The following is a 10329-nucleotide window of genomic DNA, read 5'->3' as shown; positions in this document are numbered from 1 at the left end:
TGATGTCTCCAAGTTCTTTCGGTAAAGTCATCACGTAGGTAGGTATAAAATAAAATAAATTAAATCACGTGACGTTTTGGGCGCAACACAACAAGTGTCCGTCATCAGGTGGGACAACCACAGCAAGAGACAATTGCTGAAGTGGGCAAAAGGGTTGCCGTGACAAGAGGCTATGTAGGTAAGAGAGGGGGGGAGGAGCCAGGGAGGAGAGATAGAGAGAGGGGGGCATGGGGTAGGGGGAGTGGAGTGCTGCTAGAGGGATTAAGAAACTAGCAATGAAATGCCGGGGGGGGGGGGGAGTGGGCGGGGCTGGGAGTGGGAGGCTGAAGAAACTGGAGATGCGGATATGAAGGCAACATCCTTCCAATGATTGCTCAATTTGTATCCATCTTCTCGGTTGAAGTTACGTCTAAGTTTATATATCTGGACGGCTTCATGAACAAACCTTTGATAGTAGCCTGAAGGTTTGCAGAGTACCGTGGTCTCGGAAAAAACGAAATCATGAGAGTCCACAGCGTTATAGCAATGGTCAGCCACGGCCGTGTTTCAGATCTGACTTGTGCTCGCGAACACGGTCCGAGATATGTCGTTTCGTTTCCCCAATGTAACAGCCACCACAGGTGCAACTTCGTTTGTAGACTCCAGGATATTGCATGTCAGGAATGACATCCTTTACCGATGGGATTAGATCACAGATTTTGTGTGCTGTACTGAATTGGACCTGGATCTTGTGTTTGTTTAAGATTTTGGAAAACTTTTTGGTAACGCCTGCTATGTATGATAACGTGATGGTTTTGATCGGCGTCTCAGGGGGTTGTTGCTCCATGGTTGGAGAAACATGATTGGAGAAACACGGTTGGAGAAACAGCTTTGCGAGTACCCATTCATCTTGAGGGCCTGGTGTACGTGTTCCAGTTCACTGGCTAGGTGGTGTTGGTCAGAAATACAGTGGGCCCTATGGTGTAGTGTTTTGATGAGGGAATGGGTACTCGGACCGTATTATTCGCAAAGCTGTTTCTCCAACCATGGAGAAACAACCCCCTGAGACGCCGATCAACACCATGACGTTACCATACATAGCAGGCGTTACCAAAAATATTTCCAAAATCTTAAACACAAGATCCAGGTCCGATTCAGTACAGTACACAAAATCCGTGATCTAATCCCATCGGTGAAGGATGTCATTCCTGACATGCAATATCCTCGAGTCTTCAAACTAAGTTGCACCTGTGGTGGCTGTTACATTGGGGAAACGAAACGACATATCTCGGACCGTGTTCGCGAGCACAAGTCAGATCTGAAACACGGCAGAACCAATACCTCCGCCGTGGCTGACCATTGCTATAACGCTGTGGGCTCTCATGATTTAGTTTTTTTCCAAGACCAAGGTACTCTGCAAACCACTATCAAAGGTTTGTTCATGAAGCCATCCAGATATCTAAACATAGACATAACTTCAACTGAGAAGATGGATACAAATTGAGCAATCATTGGAAGGATGTTATTAACCAGGTAAAACCTTAACTGCTTTATGGTGTTGCCTTCATATCCGCATCTCCAGTTTCTTCAGCCTCCCACTCCCTGACCCGCTCACTCCCCCCCCACCCCCCCCCCCGGCATTTCCTTGCTAGTTTCCTAATCCCTCTAGCAGCACTCCACTCCCCTACCCCCCACACCCCCCTCTCTATCTCTCCTCCCTGGCTCCTCCTCCCTCTCTTACCTACGTAGCCTCTTGTCACGGCAACCCTTTTGCCCACTTCAGCAACTGTCTCTTGCTGTGGTTGTCCCACCTGATGACGGACGCTTGTCGTGTTGCACCCGAAACGTCACGTGATTTAATTTACTTTATTTTATACCTACCTGACTTTATACCTACGTGATGACTTTTACCGAAAGAACCAAAGGGTGTGGCTCCCCTGCAGTCACGAAAACCTAGAATCTTGATTGAATGCCTCCAAGTGTCCCCAGGTCTCCGCGTGGAACCCTGAGGAGGTTTCCGCCTCTTTGCGTTCGGTCGCCTCGGACGTCGCATGGCCGCCGCCGTTGGCGGTCGCCGCCGTTGCGAGCCGGCGAGGGGGCCGGAGCGGGAGAGGGGTGAACGACGTGCACACGCACGGCCGTGTTCGTTGTGGACACGAAGGCCGCCTCGTTCCTACGGTGGGGCTGGTTGACTTCACTCGCAGAAAGTGGTCCTCGCTTCGCGACGGCCGGGAGGTGTCGACGACGGTGACGATGGCGGGCCGAGTCGACCCCCGACCGGGGATTGAACTGACACCCTTCATCGTCGTTCGACGGTTATCATTTGTTGACGGCGATTGTTTTAACGTCACGTTTGAAGTTGCCTTTGCTGAACGCGCCGATTGTCGCTGGGCGCGCGTTGATTAAAAGCAGTGCAAAATGTGTGGAGGGTAGAACTAGATTGCCGATATGGAGTTTTACGTAAAACCTAGGGAGCATAACCCCAACGCTCGACTTGATGTTCAGGTTAAGGTTCAGAGGAAATTATTTGGTGGTTGCTAAAAACTATTTTGAGTTTCAAATATTCTGTCTTCAAAAGGTCGACCGAACATGCAAAACTGGTGGCCAACTACAAGAAACGTCTGACCTCTGTGATTGCCAACAAGGGTTTTGCAACCAAGTACTAAGTCATGTTTTGCAGAGGGGTCAAATACTTATTTCCCTTATTAAAATGCAAATAAATTTTTGACATGCGTTTTCTGGATTTTGTTGTTGTTATTCTGTCTCTCACTGTTCAAATAAACCTACCATTAAAATTATAGACTGATCATTTCTTTGTCAGTGGGCAAACGTACAAAATCAGCAGGGGGATCAAATACTTTTTTTCCCTCACCGTAAGGAGGGGTAACACTAACAGGAATGTGCGCTAACGCAATTTACCTAACAGGGAGGGCTACCGAACGTTCGAAACAAAAACCCTTTTAACGATTAACCCCTGAACCGCGAGGGAAGCGTAACAATTTCCGACGGATCAACCAGAAGCCACGGCCCGGCTCGCGGCTGCGACCACCCGCCAGACGGCGTGGGAACACAATTGAATGACAGGAGGGAGCGGTCCAGCGGACCGAAGCAACTCTTTGCACGAGCCATCGCCGCCAGTCCCCCCATCTCGAGCAGGAACTTGCGCACTGGGGACCACTGGGACATTACGCAGATGGCCTAATGGGCGCAGCCCCTGCCTTGGAGGAGAAGATGGCAACCCGGCCTCCACACGTGGTCCATCACAGGGAGTGATGGGATCCTGCGGGCGACGCAGCAGAATCCTCCTGAAGCACAACTTCCGGGCTCACCCGCCCCGGCACGTCGGACGCATCAGACACCCGCCGCTCTGGAGCCGGAGACGAACCGTCTACATGTGGCGGGATGTAGGGGGGGGGCTTTAACCACGACGGAGGCACAAACCAGTGGCGGCAAGCGACCTGCGTACGGACGCGCTGCGGCCCCTTGGCCTCGATCACCTCGACAGGGCCCTGCCACGCTCGGTGTAATTTAGGCGATGTACCCAAGGGCACACGGGGAAACTGCGGCCACGCCTTAGCCCCAGCGGTCCACGGGGTCCTGGACCTCCCGCGGTCCCACCGGCTTCTCGTTTGCGGCCTGCCGTTTGGCCGAATTCCCCCGAGACGCCTCCCACGCCTCCGTCAAACGCCCGAGTGTGGCCTGCATGGGCATGACGGCTCTCTTCCCTCCCAAATCCATGCCCGGCTGAGCTTGCATGGGTGGCTCATTCTCCCTCCCATACACGAGGTAAAACGGGGAGAATCCTGTTGAGGCATTAATGGGCCATGCTATATAGTGGGCAGGACACCGGGAATGTGCAAACCCCAGTTCGCCTCATTGATCCGTTGGCACAACGTGGACGTATGGGTTCTGTGGAAGCGCTCCGCCACCCCGTCCGTCTGAGGATGGTGGGGCAGGGTCCTGATTTGTTTTTGCACCCAGGGAGTTGCACACCTCCCGTAACAATCGAGAAGAACAATTCCGCCCCTGGTCTGCAGGAAGTTGTTCAGGAGCCCCCTTGTCCATGACGTAGCCGTGCAAGAACGTGTCCGCAATGGATGCGGCTGGCTGGTCTGGCAGAGGCGATGCCACCGGCCCCCGGAACAGGTATTCTACCCCGACCAGGATACATTTGTTTCCCCTCTGAGTGGCAGGGAACGGCCCGAGAATGTCCAGTGCGATGAGCTCATTGATATGAGACACCGTGATAGATCGTAACGGAGGCTGGGCCTGCCTCGTTGGTGGCTTGCGGGGTGTGCAATCAGTACAACCTTTTACCATGTGGTATACTTTGTCCGTCACCAAGGGCCAATAGAAGTCAACGCTTTAGTGTCAGCAAGGTTTCACGGATTCCGAGGTGCATTAATTTCTCATGGGACCACCCGGCGCGTGAGTTTACCCTGCAGAGCATTCGGCACCACCGTGCAATAACACTGCAGCTCTTCAACCCGTCTTATCAAAAGTCATTCGTGGAGGACTATTAGGGACATGCATCCCCGATGGCTTGCTTTTACTGCCTCTCGTACCAACGCGGTGGAGCAATTTCAACAGCGAGGCGTCCTCCATCTGGAGGCGTCCCCATTCAGCGCGCGTGAGACCCAACGTGCCGTCACCTACGTGCATCCGCCTCGGGTGGCGGCGCGTCGACAGATGCCACTACAGCACGTGGCAACCTCGCGCACGATGGCTTACGTCAACCAGCACCCATTAAGCACGCACGCTGGTCACTCGGTGGTAAACGGCCACCGAGGGGTCGGCGCGCTGACGAGGCCTTCGCGCGAGGCGACAAACGCGGCCTCCTCCCCCCACCCCCCCCCCCCACCGAAATCTCTGGCCCTTAGCAGCGAGCGTGTGGAGCGGTTTTGGGATCGTCGCGAACTTGGGGAACAAAGTGGTGATAATGACGTGAAACCCCGACAAAATTGGGAACTTCACCCACCGACTTGGGGGTTGGCCATGTGTGCACGCGCGCCGTTTTGTCGGGAGCCATGGCTAACCCGGACTCGCTAACGATGTGGCCCAAATACTGCATCGATGTTTGCAAGAGGTGGCACTTTTGCAAGTTTAAATTTGAGATTGGCTGCCTGCACTTTGGCAAACACGGACCGCAGTTGCTGCAAATGCTGCTGATACGTGTGCCCGAACATAATGACGGGCGTTCGATACTTCATGCTGCCTTAACGTGCACTTAGCCTGGCACAAGCGCCGTGGTGACGTCACCGACACTTGTGGCGAATGGCGGTTGTTGTTGTGTATAACCAGCAGGTGGGGTGTAACTGAGTCGCAGACATCTTAGGAGCAACACGATTATTAACTATTAACACAACACACTCCAGGCTATTAACACAACACACTCCAGGCTATTAACACAACACACTCCAGGCTATTAACACAACACACTCCAGGCTATTAACACAACACACTCCAGGGCTATTAACACAACACACTCCAGGCTATTAACACAACAAGCTCCAGGCTATTAACACAACACACTCCAGGCTATTAACACAACATACTCCAAGTATTAACACAACATACTCCAGGCTATTAACACAACATACTCCAGGCTATTAACACAACACACTCCAGGCTATTAACACAACACACTCCAGGCTATTTACACAAGATACTCCAGGCTATTAACACAACAAGCTCCAGGCTATTAACACAACACACTCCAGGCTATTAACACAACACACTCCAGGCTATTTACACAACACACTCCAGGCTAATAACACAACACACTCCAGGCTATTAACACAACACACTCCAGGCTATTAACACAACATACTCCAGGCTATTAACACAACACACTCCAGGCTATTAACACAACACACTCCAGGCTATTAACACAACACACTCCAGGGCTATTAACACAACACACTCCAGGGCTATGAACACAACACACTCCAGGCTATTTACATAACACACTCCAGGCTATTAACACAACACACTCCAGGCTATTAACACAACACACTCCAGGCTATTAAGACAACACACTCCAGGCTAGTAACACAACACACTCCAGGCAATTAACACGACACACTACAGGCTATTAACACAACATATTCCAGGCTATTAACACAAACACTCCAGGGCTATTAACACAACACCAGGCTATTAACACAACACACTACAGGGCTATTAACACAACACACTACAGGGCTATTAACACAAGACACTACAGGCTATTAACACAACACACTCCAGGCTATTAACACAACACACTCTAGGGCTATTGACACAACAAACTCTGGGGTGGTGACCACCCAACTAACCACGCTACGGCAGAACTAGACACGGCTCCACTATCCCGGTCCGGACCAAAAGCTGGGTCCCGGACCACGTGGCTGGAGGCTTCTTCAAGCTTGACGTGGATCTGCTGCCTCTCCAACAGTAAGGGCCCCGAGCCCCTCCCAGGGCCCCCCCCCTTATATGGGGCTGGCTCCGCCTCTTGCCCCGCCCACCTTCTAGAACTCTCTCGCCCTTGCCTGAAAGCTCTCGAGAGTTCTTCCCGGACCACGTGACCACCCATTGGCCCCCCTCCGCCGGTGGCCCCCCTCCAGTATAATCCGGTCACGCGTCCCCAGGTCAGCCAGAGGTACCACGCCCCCAACGTAACCCTGGCTGGGCTGACGCTCTCTCGCTCTCTCAACGGGAGCCACGGCGCTTAACCAGCGCTCACCCGAGCCCCCCACTAGGGCTGTGCTACACCACGTGTGTCCGGGGTGTACCCACGACAGTGTCCATCCCGCCGTGGCCTCGCAGGCCCGGCACCACACACAGTGACATCTCCAGTCGCCGCACCATTATACTTTTTATTTTGTTGATCATAACGCTTTAACTAACGTAGGGCGGGCTTGGGAGCGGCGTTGACGATGTGTTTTGGCGTTGCACCAACCCAGCACCTTTGCATTCAGAAGTTGGAGGTGCTTTGATTGTTACAGCGAGAGGTGGAATCATCACCGCCATGGGTTTAAGTGGGCACGGAGCCCGTCAAGGGAATGGGTAGGTAGAGGAATGGGGTTGGAGAGTATACACAACTTGCATTTCTAGTCATTTCAACAATTTATGGGCATGCGCATCATTAACAGTATCCTGATTGATGAGCAAAACAAAATCGCAATTTAATCGTGAATCTATTGTCATAAATGAGTCTGAAATATCAATAGTCATGCTCAAAACCGCATTCCTATTATAAAAAATAATTGAACTCCCATTCATGATGACAATTCCAATATGGTCATTATGATGCTCAGAATTACAGTTATATTCTCAGAATCATGAACATTTATTAAAACAGCGGTATGCTCAAAATGCAAATTGACCAATTTCAACATGTACACAATCAATTCCAAGATTCTAATCAAAGTAAGTCCTATGTATCGTGGTGTTTTCATGCTTATCCATTATTTGGGCCCCCCCCAAAAAAATATATATACAAAAGTGTATTTTTATGTTTGCATGGTGTACAGTCTGGAAATTACCCACATGGCAAATTTCAAGCTTGGTGCGTATCGGCAAGTACGCTAAACATTTTGAACAGACACACATTCACAACTTGCCTTTGATATATATGGAGATTGGTAATAAATTGTTAATTTAACTACTTTCAAGTTGACGGATTAGAAATACGAATAGCACTGGCTCACCACGGGGCTTATCGCGTGGTATCTGGGCACTTTATTTGAAACGTAAACCCCACAGTTTGTGAGTACAATTCCTCGCAAGTTTCGTCCACAGAGACAGACAATGACGTTTCTAGGTAAGAGTAAGAAATGAATCTACGTGTCGAGGAGAGACGAGAGAGCCAAGAGGTCACCTCGGGAGACGGTGGCGGGGCGTCAACCTTAGTCACGTGACTGAAGGAGTGTGGGCGTGCCGCGCGTGTGTACCGTGCGTGTGTGTCGTGCGTGTGTATTGTGTGTGTGTACTGTGCGTGTGTGTGTACTGTGAGTTTGTGTGTGCGTGTGTACTGTGCGTGTGTGCACCGTGTGTGTGTACTGTGTGTACTGTGTGTGCACCGTGTGTGTGTGCTGTGTGTGTGTGTACTGTGTGTGTGTGTAACGTGTGTGGCGGTAGTCTAGCGGTTAGCGCTACGCTGCTCTACGAACATAACAACCCGAGTTTGATTCCCGCTCACAGCCAACACCCAGTGACGATTATTTGAACCGGTTCTGGGCCTCCCCTAGGTCGAGTCAGCCTCAAATGAGTACCCGGTGCGGTGTGTAAATATCATTACTGGGGAGACAAAGGCGGTCGGGCACGGTGCTGGCCACCCACCCCCTCGTGTACCGTTCCGGCCTTCATAGGTGGTGCTGCTACTTGCTAACAACACTTGCCCCAACAGTCTGTTAAGGCTACACGGGGGATCTTTGTCTTTGTATCACCACCCAGGAGTCACGGAGCTTTTGAGGCTCCGAGCCACGTGGGGATCCACAACAGCGTGAGGCGGTGCCACTCAGGTGAGACTCGGGGATATGTGATTTCTAATCGATAGCCATCCGTCAGTTAACCCATCGCAACTGCTGAGACTGTCACGCGACTTCCTCCTTCCAGCGAGCCTTTGACGCTTCACGTGGCCTCAAAGTGTACACAGTGTGTACGTATACACAATAATGTCCACGTTGTTGTTGCTGAGTTCACGCACTCAAGGGAGGGGGCAATGGAAAATTAATCTAAATCAACTTAAACTCCATCCCCATGACCTCATCGGCATGAAGTGCCAGCTGGAGGTGTACCTCGCTAGTGACGTCATGTCACCAAGGTATTCACACTTCCCCAACCCCGTCCACGGCGCTCTTGAGCGTGACGTCACCTCCGCTTGGGTCACTGCCGATATCAATCCAGTGGCAATCCTTATTTGGGCAAAGCTACGCCGAGTGACTGGCGGTTCATTAACATAATGTATTTGAAGCCGTCGAGTGTTTATTGCGACGGGTTCAGCAGCCACGCCCCATCACTTGACATATGGGCCGGATTCATTAACATAATTTATTCAGTTACAGTGCGGCTCATTGTGGGAGGGGCGTGTCCTTTACCGCGGAAGTGACGTCATGTTACCTGCTTACACGCGTGATGTCGCGAGGTAACAGGAGGCTGCCGATCTGCGCTTGCACTGAAATCCGAGGTGAGAAATTCTCATGCTGGTGGTAGTGGTGGTTGTTGTTGTGGTTGTTGTTTACCAAGGTAGAGCCTCTCTCGTAGGGATGTCAGTTGAGTAGCAGCGAGCATGGGAATCGACGTCCAGGTTGGAACTTTACAACGCGGGGCCTAGCCACGCGGGGCCTTGCCTCCTGCCCTCGCCTGATTGCGTTCACTTTAATTATCTCGCTTAAGTTTAATTTGTCTTCACCCGGCTCGCCACTTTGTAACTTTGTTTTATTGTAAATATTCACACAGTTTTTATTTTCTTTTGTTACCAGGCCAAGCCCGCTTGAGCTGCTATACCGCTCTTGTTATCAGAAGCGACCTGCCCACAACAACACAAGGTGAGGCTTTGTCAACGTGTGTGAATGTTTTGACTTAAAACTTTGGTGACTGCAGGAATTAATATTCTTGGTTCTTTCGGTAAAGTCACGTAGATAGAAAATTAAATAAAAATAATAAAATAAATGAATAATTCCAAATAAAGCAAAAAACTCGCGTCGTTTTGATCGCAACACAAGTGGTCTTTATTTAATGTAATTGTATTATCAGTTATTGTTAGTTTCTATCTACGTAACTTTACCGAAAGAAACAAGAATACGTGTGTCAATGTCTATCGGTCAAAGACACTCAGCGGAGAGACTCGCAAACTCCAAATATACAGCAGGCGTCAGGGTCGGGATCGAACCCACGACTTCCTGTATACCAGGTGAGGTAGTTAACATCTCACCACGGAGAGAGACACGCAAACTCCAGTTAGCCTCAGCTATGTTCGTTGATCCTCAATTCATTACTTGGTGGAGTGAGGAAGCATTCATGCCAAGCAGATGAAGGTGGCCAGGCGTGATTCTAGACACGCCACCACCTGTTTACCCAGTGACATTGTACAGTTTGTGTTTGCAGTAACGTCTATTAACTCTGTTGAATACGGAGGTTATAGCGTAACAATAGTTTACTTTTGTTTTCCTCTGGAACTCTTTATAAGAATGGAAACAGGAGGTGAACACAGCACACACATGCAGCTGAAGTCGGAACTGTTCATCCCAGCATTTAAGGACATCTGAGCCTGGATTCACACCTCTAAGTTGCGATTGAACATTAATTTATGCATAACACAATTAGGATTGTTTTCAACACCCTTTGCTATGTCAGCTGAATTTAGCT

The sequence above is a fragment of the Petromyzon marinus genome, unplaced genomic scaffold (genome assembly GCF_048934315.1).
Source record: "Petromyzon marinus isolate PM22_M1 ecotype Great Lakes invasive population unplaced genomic scaffold, UKy_Petmar_22M1.pri1.0 PM_G_Scaffold_37, whole genome shotgun sequence".
Classification (NCBI taxonomy): Eukaryota; Metazoa; Chordata; class Hyperoartia; order Petromyzontiformes; family Petromyzontidae; genus Petromyzon; species Petromyzon marinus.
The sequence above is the reverse complement of the archived record's forward strand: the minus strand, read 5'-3'. Positions refer to the sequence as shown.